Source organism: Condylura cristata, unplaced genomic scaffold, assembly GCF_000260355.1.
Source record: "Condylura cristata isolate star-nosed mole 26May11 unplaced genomic scaffold, ConCri1.0 scaffold00022, whole genome shotgun sequence".
Taxonomy (NCBI): domain Eukaryota; kingdom Metazoa; phylum Chordata; class Mammalia; order Eulipotyphla; family Talpidae; genus Condylura; species Condylura cristata.
In genome coordinates, this window is record NW_004567123.1 from 19,493,932 (window position 1) to 19,507,574 (window position 13,643).

Here is a 13,643-nt window from a genome sequence, read left to right on the forward strand (position 1 = left end):
GGCTCTTTCTTGTTGGAAAAGTGGTAGTTTTTCTTTAACTAGAGATGAGGAGGATAAAGATGGGTGGGTTGCTGCCTGCCATCTGCCCTGGCCATGCCCCTTCCGCTTAGAACTATAAACACAAAGCCCAGCCAGATGACAGTCAGTGAGGGAAAGCGATTTAAAGGTGTATGGTGCTTGTTGTGTAAACAGGAAACTGAAATGCCCGTGGCACTTTAGAAAGCCTATCTGTTTGCCAGAGAAATATTTGGCATGACTACTACTTTTCTAATAAGCAAGGCTTTTTCTTCACAGGAGGCTGAGGAGCCAAAGAACTCCCAGAAGGAGAGAGGAACAAATTGAGTTTCTTGGCCACTGGTTATATTATTAAAATTCATTATTGTTTATGATTATGAGAGGAATGTGAGCAATACTCATGGTGAGGCATTTGTATACTACCAACAAGATTAGGAAGAAAATGAAAACCACTCAATTCTTAACACTGAGAAATAAATTGCTCTCATCATTTTACTGTATATTCTTTTTTCTATTCATGGATATATTCATATAACTGAGATCACACTGTTAATGCATTTGCATCTTGCAAATTTTTTTTACTGTGATATACATCAGCAATTTTCCATGCTAGAAATTATTCATAAATATTACTTTAATGGATAGTTGTATAATATTATACTTTGGGTAGAATCTGATATGAATAGTCATTAGGCTGCTTCTATGTTGATTTTTTTTTCTGTCTGTTATATGCCTTATTGAACATCACTGTGTCTCATATACCTTATTGAACAATGACTGTGTCTCAGTCATTCCTGTTTTTTGATTCTTTGAATAGTTTTTTCAAAAATGGCATTAGATCAAATAACAGCAACAGTTTCAGTTTTACTGAATCATATTTCATCAGTAGTATGTGAGCATGCTCACATCCCTTAACGATGGATATTAGCATTCCTTTTTAACATTTCCAGATTTCCGGATGAAAATATGGTCTCTTTCTCCTGGCCTGGCCAGTATTGCTTCCTGATGGGTATATAAATTCATAAGACTCAGAGGTGACCAAGATGAGCAGGGTGTCCCCTGCCCTGCAGGCAGGGATACAGAAGCGGGCTCCTCCCATGCCCAGCAGTCAGCTCCTTGACTCCATTCCTGTCACTGGAATCCACGTCTGCAGCCACACAGAAATATTTCATGAGAATAACATTGATAAGTGTTCTCTATGAGTGCAGTGCAGTGCACAAAGCTCAAAGCATGGTTAAAAGTCCAGTTTAGTTGAGTGCTATCATCTTCTTTGAGAAGAGAAGACTGAGGCTTCCGGGGACATTGAGTGACATCATCCTGCTCACATAGCTGATAAGTGACTGATTCTACAATCCGCTTTTTTTTTTAATCACACATCTACACACTTGGTTTTCTTCAGATATCCCTCTGTTCTCCAGCCCTCTGCTCAAAGTGGTTCATGGGCCTTCCTTAGACCTAGAGATGAATAAGCCTTACAGTCCTGCCTACTTGTTATCCTGTTCCTCCTCCTCCAACATCTCTAAGTTAACCTGGTGCCTGCAAGACATACAAGTTCCCTGATAGTGAACAAAGCGTTGCCCCCACCTCAACTGGCACACAGTTTAAAACCCTCCATGAGCTTTCATATTGATGGCTTGTCTTTGGGCCCACGATGGTATCTGATGACAGAGTACCCTTGGGGACTCCAATCATCCCCAGTTGGAACTATCTCCCTTTTCAACATTTGTTTATTTGTTTTCACTTAGTCACTTAAACATTTGATAACAGAGATGGTGGACTAGGACACAGAATGGGTACTCTGCCGAAAACCCGCATGATCTCTCATGCTCTGGTAGAGCAAGCTTACACACTTCGGAAAACAGTATCTACTAAAGTTAAACATATGCCTTTTCTATGATCCAGCTCTTCTGCTCCCACCACACATGTTTACATGTGTGATGAAAAGACATGTGCACAACTGTATGGGCCCTACCTATATCTTAGACCTCCACCTCTTCTCTGTTGTACTTGGCCCCTCCTAAGAGCTTTTAACATCATCAACCATAATCTCTCAACTGGTTTGGGCTTCAGGGGAGAGATCTGGGCAGAGAGGGCTGGGTTGAGGCTGCCACGTGGGCTCCTAAGAAGTGATATGGTGCCTGAAGCCAGGAAACACAGAGGTTTTAAGTCCTTAGAGGACTCCGACTTGCTCCTTATTCTGTTCTTTAAACAACTGGCCACAACTCATACTATACAAAAGAAGAGAAATCCAGAGATTTAGTGTCCTCTGAGAATGTGTAAATATCTCTTCTCTTGAGAGCTGCCCAGGCCCAGAGGGTCTCAGATGTCAGTGCTACACACAGAATCCCTAGAGCCTGCAGAATTCTCTCAGTTAGCTCCCTGATGGTCAGTTCGCATTGTATAAGGGGAAGTGGTACAAGAGACATACATTAAGTCCCCACTTAAATGGGGACTTAAAATGAAATGATGGATAAGGAAGCCATCGACTAAATAATGAGAGTTAAGTTTCTATAGCGTTTTCTGTTCACAGAGACATCATGAAACTTTTACGTAAAGAACCAAAGACTCTAATCTTAAACAATCATTTGCATGCATTCATTTTCCAACCTACTTATTCCATTTCAGGGTCTCTGTTGGTTGGGGACTATCCCAGCAGCTTGGGGTGGACTGTGAGACCCAAGACTGGATGGGTTACCTTTCCATTATGGGATCCACATGGAGTGGCCCCTACAGGGAATTGTTTTTTTTTCTCATTACCATTATAAGAAAATGATGTTATCTGAAGATCTGATATACTTTGAATATTCTTCTACTAATGTGGGGTAAGCTGTTGCCTCCAAGCTTCTTTCGCACCTGCAAAGTCAGAGGATAGCTATACCTGCCTTAGAGCTGTGGTAAAAATGTAGTGGAAGAAATGTATTAGGTACATAGCACGGTGCCTGGCACATAGTGTGAGCCTTTCTTCCTTTCTTCCCTGAGCATCTGTGATGTGCCAGGACTGTCCTGAGCAGTGGGGGCAAAGCTGTGAACAAAACAAACAAAACTGCTCGTGGAACTCCCCAGGGCATGAGGACAGTGGACTGATGTGAGCTAGGATAGGTGCTCTGAGGAAAAGCAGGCAATCTATCTTATGCAAGTTGGCAGAGAAAGCCCCTTCTGAAAGGAGGATTGAGACAGGAGAACATAGGAGAGGTGCCAGAAGCTGTGGGAGAGCAGAGTGGCTCCTGTGGAAAGCAGGAAGAACAGGCCCTGAGGCAGGAGTGTACATGGTGGAGAACGGACATCCGCGTGTGGCTGGGCAAGGGAACCAAGGCCAGGTAAATCAGGCTCACGAGGCCCCAGCCAGCTGCCACTGTAATCTGGGCTCAGGTGAGGGTGGTAGCAGGCAGGAGAGGGGGTGAGAGGGGTTGGACTGCACATGTATTTTGGAAGTGGAGTCCATAGGCTCTGCACAGAGCGCATTGGTAGAGTCAGAGGGAAGGGTTGAGAATGACACAAAGGTTTGGGACACCTGGAAGGACGGGATAGCCCTGCACTGAGATGGGTCAGCTATGGGATAAGCAGATACATCCCTGAGGGCAAAAGCAAGAGTTCAGGCTTGGGGATGTAAATTTGGGAGGGCCAATAAACAGCCACATGGATACGGCCATGTGCCTTGGCTGTTATGCTTCAGAGGTGAAATGGGGCCACCGTGGATGTGCATGGTTCGAATGTGATCACTAAAAGCCTTTTAACCTTGGATGCAGCAGAGCCTCAGCTTCCAGAGTTTGCTACTCCTCCCTCCACTCTGGGCCTCCCATCTGGCACCTTCTCCAGGTGTCAGCTGTGCTGGAAACCACTCATCTCAGGCCCAGACATGTTGTGTGACTTGAAACCGCCTTTGGGAGGTGGGGGTGACCGGACCTGCAACTCCCGTGCCTTCCCTCCCTCATCCTTGTCTGTCCAGGAAGGATCCTGCAGGTGACAGGGGCAGAGTTGGGTGCAGCTGTTTGCTTTACAACAAGGAAAATTTTGCCCACCCCTTCGATGCTCCAGGGCACAGCTCCACACCTGTTCTCTATCCTGAGCCCAGGTGCAGAGAACAAAAGAACACCTACTCACCAAGGTCATTATCTTGGTGAGGGCGGGGGAGAAAGATTGCTGAAAGAAGAGTCGGGATGGGGAGGAGGGCAAAAAGGTCTGGGGAATTACAGGGCTTGAATCAGCACAGGAGTATTGCAAGTTTCTTCCATAATGGGAATGTTCTATATGTGTGCTGCTCAGATATAAAACAGCCACCAGAACAGGTGACTATTGAGCATTTAAAATGCGGCTGAGGGGCCTCCCTGGTGGCCTTGGGATTAGTAGTGCTATCACTACTAAGGGCTGAGTTGGATCCCCAGCAGGGAGCTGACCCATATAAGTCTCAGCAGACCTCTCCTGTCTGCTCCCCCAAGCTGTATATTTCAGTCAATCCACCTATCCTACTTCCCAATCTATCTCTGGTGAATCCTCTCATCCCCACACCTCTGGCCTGCATGCCAGTTCTATGCAAAATAAATAAATAAATACATAAATAAATAAAATGTGGCAGGTCCAATTTAATTTAATTTGAATTAATTTTCATTTAATTAGCCGCATATATTTAGTGGCTACCTCACTGGATAACACAGGTTTAAAAGCTGGCTTGAGGTCACATTTGGATGATGATGATTACATGTTATAATAACATAATAATAACAGCTATCATTTGTTGAGCACACAATGTGCTTGTGGGCCACGCATATGGCATGAGTTCTCCTGTTTAATCTTCACAGCAACTATAGGTAGGAGTTATTGTCCCCATCTTACAGATGACAAAACTGAGGATCAGTGTAGCAAAGTCTCTTGGTCCAAACCCTAAAATAAAGAAGTACTGCAAATGTACAAAATGATGTAAAAATAAACTTTTGTAATAAAAAAAATAAAGAAGTACTGAAAAGTTGAAAGGGAACACCCAAAAACACATTTCAAAACTCCACTCAAATAAAATAAGCACAGCAGCCTTGCCCTCCACGAATGAACAGTGTGTGCAAATTGTCAAAGGAATGCAAATCAGCCTCTGATTTGGGGGACAAAAGCTCAGACCTTCTGGTCACACCCTGAGTCTTTCTAGGCAGCAGGAGTGGGGGTGGAGGCTGAGTGACAAGGAGAAACTGGGGGGAAAGGAGCGCTAGGGTGGGGGTAGAGCTGGCCAGCTGGTGTCAGGGACCCAGGACATCAGCTGGCTGACGGGCTGGCAGACTCAGACAATGGGCAAGGGAGGGGGGCTTGGTCAGAATTCTCCCTCCACACCAGCCTTCTCCCTGAACCCTGCCAGCTGCTGTGGGCACCTTCTCCTGTCTCAACCCAGACCTGTGGGGAGCAAGAGAGCTGAAAAGGGGGAATCAAGACAGGGGCCTGGGAGGATGCTGGGAAGGTATCTGGAAAGACCTAGGCTGGGATGGGGGTCCAGGTTGGTGAATCTAGGTTATCGTGGGGCATCTATGGTGGTCTCCTTGATGCTAGACTTTGTGCTGAGGGATTTGTATAATCCTTCCATTTATGCCTCCCTAAGTACCCCTGGTAATATTAACACTGATGATTATTAACAGTAGTCACACTGGGCCCACTTGGCTGGAACTGAAGGTGTTACCTGGTTTAATCCTTACCAACATTTTGGAAATCAAGGACTTTTATTTTCACCCTTTCCAAATGAGGCACGGTGACTCTGAGAAGTTAAAACTTGCCCAACATCTTAGAAAGAAAATGACCCTTCCTCACTTTTTTCCCACCCTCAATTTCAACTTAACTCTGCTTTTGTAAATTGCAATTGTTATCTGCCCTGTTACAAGGTTTTTATCCTTGTGGTTTGTGACAAGTGAAGCTCATATTAAATTCAATCTTTAGTATTCAAATTGTTTTTTGGAACACAGTCAACTTACTGCTTCTGTATTATCCTGGCTGCTGTGCTAGTGGGCATCCTGTTTCACTACCTGTTCATAAGTAGAAGAGTTTGCCCTAATTTACCTCTTACCCAGGAGATGGCATCAAAGGGGAACTGTGACTAAAACTTAATCTTATTTTGATAATTAAAAAAAAATGTATCTTTTACATCATTGTGTAGTCCCTTTCCCAAACTCAGTCTTCTGAGGGTTCTCCTCCCTGAGAACCCTGACATCCTGAGACCCTTGGCAGCTCTTACCCTGCCAGCAGGAGTGTGATGTGGTGTTCATTCCACAGATAAGTCTGGAGTAGCTATTGTGTGCTGGACAATGCACAGGCACAGGTACAAGGCAGATGTTGACCTTGCCAATTACCCTGCACACCTCCACATATAAATAGTACAGAGTACTGTGAAAAGGGTGTGTGGAAGTCAACGAGCATCTAATGGGGGGTGGGGGTCAACTTAACCTCGCCATCAGGGAGAGCATCCTAGAGGAGGATGGTAACAGTTGAGGTCTGAAAAATTAGTAGATTTCAGGTCCAAAAGATTCCCTTTTTTTAATTTTATAACAGTTTATTTTTACATCATTTTGTACATTTTTTTTCCATCTCAATTGTAATCCCCACGGGTTTCCCATCACCAAGTCACCCGTGTGCCATCACCATAATCCCGTGCATTTCCCTCCCCACCCCCCCATTTTTGATCCCATTCCCCACTCCACCCCCACAAAATGTCTCTGGTATATGACTGTTCATTATCTTTGTTATTTTCCACCTGGTCCATTATACTCCTGCTATGAGTGAAACCATCCGGTATTTTTCTTTCTCTTTCTGGCTTATCTCACTAAGCATGATCCAAAAGATTCCCTTTTTAACTCACTCCCTAACTCCACTTCATTTCAATTCCTTTTCTTCTCCTAGGAACCTCTATCTTGATGCAGATGAGTCTTAGGAAAAGAGACACAGAGACTCCTCTCCATCCATGAGCTGAAACATTGAGGAGATTGAGTATGTTAGGGAAGATAGGTGGATAAGTTTCAATCACTATTTTAAAAATGATTATAGGGTACCTTTATGTAGTAGTTACAACAGCTTTCCATTCCACTGTTTACTCATTTATAAAAATTCAACAGATATTTATTGAACCTGTGCTGTGTACCAAATGCTGTTCTAGGACTTGCGGATATGGCAGTGAACAAGACAGATAAAATTCCCTGCTTTGGTGGAGCTTTCTATATTCTAGAACAGGATGCAGTAATGTACTTGATAAGTTATTAAGTGGTGATCACCACCACAAAGAGAAATAAAACAGGAGCAGTGGCAAACAATTTGAAATAGTGAGGTGAAGGATGGCTTCTCTGAATAGGTGAGAGTTTCAGCAGAGATCTGAGCAATCTGTGTGGGCATCTGGGAGAAGCATGCATTGCTGGAACACTAAGATGCCATGAAATTCAAATCAATAGTATTCTCAGGTTATGAAATTCTGAGTAACAGAATTCTGGGGCCATGGAATGCTAATCAATACTTCTTCGGTGCCTTAAAATTCTAATCAATAGAATTCGCTGGTCATGAAATTCTAACTAATAGAACTCTAAAGCCATGAATTTTTAATCAATCAGAAAGCTTCTCCCATGAAAGCAGCTGGGGAGTAAGATTCTCAGTGGTCCCAGGGAGAAGGGAGGAAGAATGTCCAGGAGGTGGGAACAGAAGTATGTGCAAGCATTCTGTGGCAGGAGGCTGGAGAGAGTAAAGCTAAAATCTGCTCCTCACCCCGTCATTCAATGGATAAGACCACTTTTGCAAAATAGTCTGTATTTTGGGCTCTTCCTGGTGGCACAGTGGGTTAAAGTGCAGCACTGCCAAACCAGCGGCAACAGCATCAGTGCGAGTTTGATCCCCGGCCAGGGAGGTGACCCACATGGTGCAGCAGACTTCTGCCTACCCACTGCTCCTCTCAGCAGTGCACCTTGTTGATCTGCCTGTTCTGCTCTCCACTGCATCTCTGGTAAATCCCCTCACTGTCCCTGCACCTCTCACCTGTACCCCAGTTCTGTATGCATAAATAAATAAATAATTTTTAAAAATCTATATTTTGATCTTTGAGCTATAACAACAAAATTTCAGAGAGGCTGGTGAAAAATACCATGTCCAGAGGAACACGTGGGCTGAACCGGTCCCAAATTCCAGATCAGGCTATGTATCACTCACCTTACTTTACTGAATCAGAAGACCCTAGGCTGATTGTGGAGCCTCAGCCTACCTCTCCCCTTCATGAGTAATTGTTATAACATGGTGTCACCCTAGAGGCTTTCTAACTCCCGTGTGCCAGATTTTTAATCCATGGTTGTTTGTAGTTTTATTGTTAACAATAGCAACGATTACCATTGACCATGTCATGAAATCAAGTGACCTATAATCTTGGCTATGCACAGTGTGGTTCCTGGATAGTGTTAGTTGCAAAACCTTTAGCACAAAATAAGAAATATAGAGTGTTTAGGAACTTTTCTGGCAATTTGACGTTGCTGTGATGTCGAAACATGTGACTAGTTTTCTAAGAATTCATTTCAACTTCCTTTTATGAAAGTCCTCAGTGGATAGGAATCAATGAGCTGGTCCCTTCACAGAGAGAGTGGAGAAACAGCTCCACTGGCCTACGTCATGTCCTCAAAACTCAGACCAGGCCTCCCTGCTGGCGCAGGAGTTAAGTCTCAGCACTATGAAGCTATCTGCAGCCACTGCAGCACCAGGTCAATCCCTGGCCAGGGAGCTGACCCACACGGCGCAGCAGACCTCTCCTGTCTTCCCGCTGCTCCCCTCAGCAGTGTGTTTCAGTGGATCCGCCTGTTCTGCTCCCCACTCTGTCTCTGGTGAATCACAACCTGTGGCCTACACCCTAGCTCTGGTATACAGAAATAAATAAATCTTAAAAACAACTCACAACAACTCTAGTGCAGCGGTACTTTCATTATTTCTATTTTATACTGGAAGAAACCGAGAATCAAGTTGCAGGCACACAGTGTCTAAGCCCCATAGCAGGCAAGGAGGGAGTCTAGGTCTCTCAGGATGGTAGGCTGCACTGGCGGAGTTCCTCCTTGTTCCTCACTGTCTCCCTTTTTGGCATCCACCCACCTGTGGGGAAGGGGGTGGGATTCAGTTTCCTCACCTCCTGGCCGAAATGCCCAGAGGGTACCCACTCATGTCCCTCCACTTCTAAGCACAGATGGGTCAACCACAACACCCATACAGGCGAGGCGGCTGCCTGGAAGCATCCCTCCCCAATTCTGCATGGGTCCTCTTGCCACGTTGGTGCGCATGGTGTGTTATCACACATGACCGGAAAACAGAATCATTAATTTCATTTAATTATAAATAGCGACTGATACAGCATCCTGGCTGTACAATGTTATGGCTCCAATGGCTACAATGTTGGATAGTCCAATCTCATGCCACATTTAAGGCCTTCAGCTTGAGATCTGGAACTTGCTTGCCTGGTGTAACAGAGGGTGAGGATTTTCTGAGTCTGGTTGGCTGTGTGCTATTAGGCAAGTACCTAACTGCTCTGTGCCTCCAAGTCCTCATCTGAGAAATGGGGCTAAGAGTCCCTACTTCATAAAGTTAACTGTACTTACAGTCCTAACAACTCACTGCCCACTGCCTGCCCCATACTTCTTTGCTCCTGTTTTATCCTGTTTTTCCCTCGTTTTTGGAGCTAGACAAATTGAGGGTCTCCGAGGGTTTAGCTTTTCCAAAGCCCCCAGGAAGCACCAGACAGGGAAAGACGAGGGTTCCAGGTCTCTTTATCTCAGGTAGCTGGGAGGCCTTGGGAAATTTCCCTAATCTCTCTCCTTGTTGAGCGTGGTTTTCACTCCTTCAAAATGAAACAGATTGTTCTTCTTCACAGCATTCATGGGATAATGAAATGATTGAATGATTAAACTATATACCCCCGTGCTTAGCATACTGATAAGCTCTCAAGGTCAGCTATTGGTAGTGTTTTCTATTATAATGTAGCTATGTCACTTCTGATAATTACTAATACTATTAATAAATATTCCAGCCCAGGACTCTTTGTACCTAAGACCTGTTTCTCAACCCAAATTGGTCTCCTTCCCTTGTTGAGTGCCCAGAGTTTGCGCTTATGGTAGGAAGGAGGAGGTGACAAGCTGGAGCAGGGGACAGGAGCAGGTTCTGAGTCTGGGGGTGAAATGCCCTGGGGCAAACTCGAGTGTGTGTGTGTGTGTATACCCCAGACTCAGCTTTTTAAAGGACCCAGCTGGGTACCTGGTGCCTGAGTAAGTGCCTACCTGGCTGGGGGAGGGCCTGAAAGTAGGCTTTCCGGTCCCAGAAGGCCAGACAGCTGCAGAACCATCTGAGCTGAAGAGGCTCAGAATGCCCTGGAAGTTGTGACTCTGTAGTTGCTCCCTTGTGGCACCCGAGGACCTAGCCCTGTGGGCAGTTGACCTTGAAGTCAGACGGGAAGCCCCTCCCTAGATTCTGCCCAGTTTGGGTAGCAAGGGTGGGTTGGGGGGCACAAGAGGAGTCAACAGGAAAAAGCACCCTCATTTCCTGGCAGGTGAGGGTGGCTCAACGTCCTGGTGTGGTCTGGGTTCAAATGTGGAATCTTCTATGTTTAGATGGAATAGTTATAACTGGTTGGTTACACAGATCAGAAGCCATTCATTAGCTGTGAAATCAAGTTCTCTGATTTGTCTGAGAATAAAGTTCCAGGTTGGTGAGCAAAATGCACTCATGGAGCCTGCGAGGATTCAGAGCCTAGTGTGGTAAGTGACGCATGGCCGGTGCTCAACAATTTTGCTTATTGTTAGCTAGCCACACACACATTCTGACCTGCAGGATCTTGGTCTACTGAAATCTTGGTGTTTGTCCTCTTTACTTAACTCTAGAGTTTTCCATTGTAATGAAATCTTGGGATCAAGAGTTATTTTAGGTCTTTGTTTCTTTTTCAACACAAGTGCTATAATATTACAGTTTTAAGTGAAATCCTCTGTCTGCTCCTCTTCTATCCCAATGCCCTTCCTGCCTCTCCATAGGGGAGTTTGATTTCCACAAATGCTTCTGACTTGGAGTTTCTATAAATTCTATGCACGTGTGTGTGTGTGTGTGCGTGTGTGTGTGTGTATACAACTGAGATGAGTCGGTTGAAACATTAAAAGTGAACTGTTCTCTGATAAGACAGGTATTTGCCAAGGCAAGGAAACTGTTTGCCCAAACAAATGGTCTGCAAGAATTTCCTGCGGCAAATAGTGAATTTATTACTGGTTTGCAGTCTTATCTTTCCGGGCAAGAATTTCCTGGAACACTTAAGTCATGTTGGCACAGGGGCACCTCGGTTTTCACCCTCAAGCGTTGAGTGAGATGTACGTTGGAGGAGGGGATCTGGGTTCTTTTAACTACCCAGCCCCCACTGATGGGCACTGACGTCATTCCCAATAGTTTGCTATCACACGCGGTGTTTTAATGACACCTGAGTATTTGGGTGAGTGTGTCTCTGGGGTCCCCACTAGAAGTGAAATTGCTGCACAGCAAGATATGAGCACTGGCCATTTCCCTAGTATCCTGTGTTCTTTGAGACAGCGCCTCTCCCTGTCTCCCAGAAGAGGAAAATCTTCCATGGCCACCAGAGCAGAAGGCAGGAACTGCCAGGGCTTTGCCCACACCGGCTGCCTGCCCACCCGCCCGCCCTTCCTCATTCTGGCAGATTAACGGTGACCCATGACCCTGACAGGTTGGCCACACTCCCGGCCAATTTCAGCCTGTCAAAAGGAGTCCCCAGGGGTGATCAGGGCTTGGGGATGTGTTGACCAGATGGGCCTGGGAGGTCTTGGGTTGGCTGGTCCCAGGAGACAGAGCAGGTGGGCACCCCTCAGCATGCCCCTCCCCCACACTTCCCCCATCATGCATCATTGCACTGGGGCTGGAGCCAGATGGTAGGGATGGGGCAGCCTCACAGCTTCTGGCCTGACAAAAGATCCTCTATTCTGTGCACCCCCCAACCCCTGCCCGCCGCCACCACCACCACTCTGACCAGCTTGGCTAGTCTAGCCTCTGGCTGTCCAGTTGATCTTTCCCTGGGTAGCCTTTCTGCCGAGACAGTCCCTCCCCTTTCCATGTGGGGAGGAACTTTCCCAGGAAATTTTCCTGGAGAGTCTTGGATTTAGAAATCTACTTACTACCTTACTTACCACCTGAGAGTGGGCAGGTATGGCCAAGGCAATGTTGCTCTGTGGCTGTAATGGGTCACAGAATGTACTAATGAGATCAAGTGCAATAGGCCAGGTAGGGATTGTGGCAAACTGGTACCTGGCACTTGGTGAATCCTCATCATAGTCCCTGTGACTATTACAGGCAGGAAAACTCAGGCTTAGAGAGGAGTACACTGGCAGAAAAGACTCCTGGTTAGGAGAATAGTCCTGGGAGTCCAGCCCACTTGAATTAATTCCAGATCTGTCTGGTCTGAGAGTGAGTCCTTGGGCAAATCACCTAAGCTCTTACTCCTCCTATGAAATGAGCTAATTAATTCTTTATCATGGAGAATAGTCCTGAGGGAAAGGTAAGCTAATGCAAGGGAAACATCTGATACATAGTCAGCCCTCAGTACTTAGGAGTTCAATCTCATTATTCTTCTACAATCTAGGAAGAGACTGCAGTCACTGCTAGAGACAAGAAAGCTTCAGGGTGGAGAGGGCAGGCTCAGGGCATTGGGTTCAGGCCTAGAGTCCTCCCCAGTTACAATGATCTAGCCTGCTTGGCTGTGACTCAGTTTCCTTATGTGTAAAATGGACTCTGTGAAGGCAGTTACTTCATAGGATGATATGAGAATTAAATTATCACCTGAAAAGTGTATGGCTCACACTCAGTAAGTATTAGTTATTAAAAAACAAGGAGAGGGCCTCCCTGGTAACACATCAAGTTAAGTCTCAGCACTGTGAAGCTATTGGCAGCCACTGCAGCATGAGTTCAATCCTAGACCAGGGAGCTGACCCACATGGCACAGCAGACCTCTCCTGTCTTGCCTACTGCTCCCCTCAGCTGTGTATGTCAGTAGATCTGCCTGTTCTGCTCCTCATTCTATCTCTGGTGAATCCTCTCACACCACCCTCCCCTCCACCTCCAGCCTATACCCCAGCTCTTGTATGCATAAATAGATGAACAAAAAATCTTAAAAAACAAAACAAAAATAAGGGGAGGAGTCTGGAGAAGGGTCTTGCCTTGGGGTTCCCTAGGAATGGGCCCCTAGGAGCCCCTAACTCCGTCCTCTCTGAGTATCCTCATCCAAGCTAGGCCTTAGAAGGTCTCCAAGTCAGATTTGACTCGAGGTATTGCTGAAGGGAGAAAGGCCCTCCCTAGGTGACCATGATTCCAGCAGCGATACTGGTGCTGCCTCTGTTTTGCTCTGGAGGCTTCTGGAGAATAAATGGTTTAACCTCCACTATTTCTTAGGAGTCTGTGATTTGAGGATTTTCTGACACAGGCAATAGCATGAAGGAGGGAAGGCAGGTGGGGAGGGCTGCAGCCAGGCCAGCCCTCATGTGGGACTGCCCCCAGGAACCCGTTCCTGCACCCAGGGCCTGGGCACGTTTCAACTGGCTCCTCCTTGCCAAATGCAGTCTATTAATATCAAAGTAATGAGGTAATTACTGTGATTTGGAAAAATTACTAGTGAA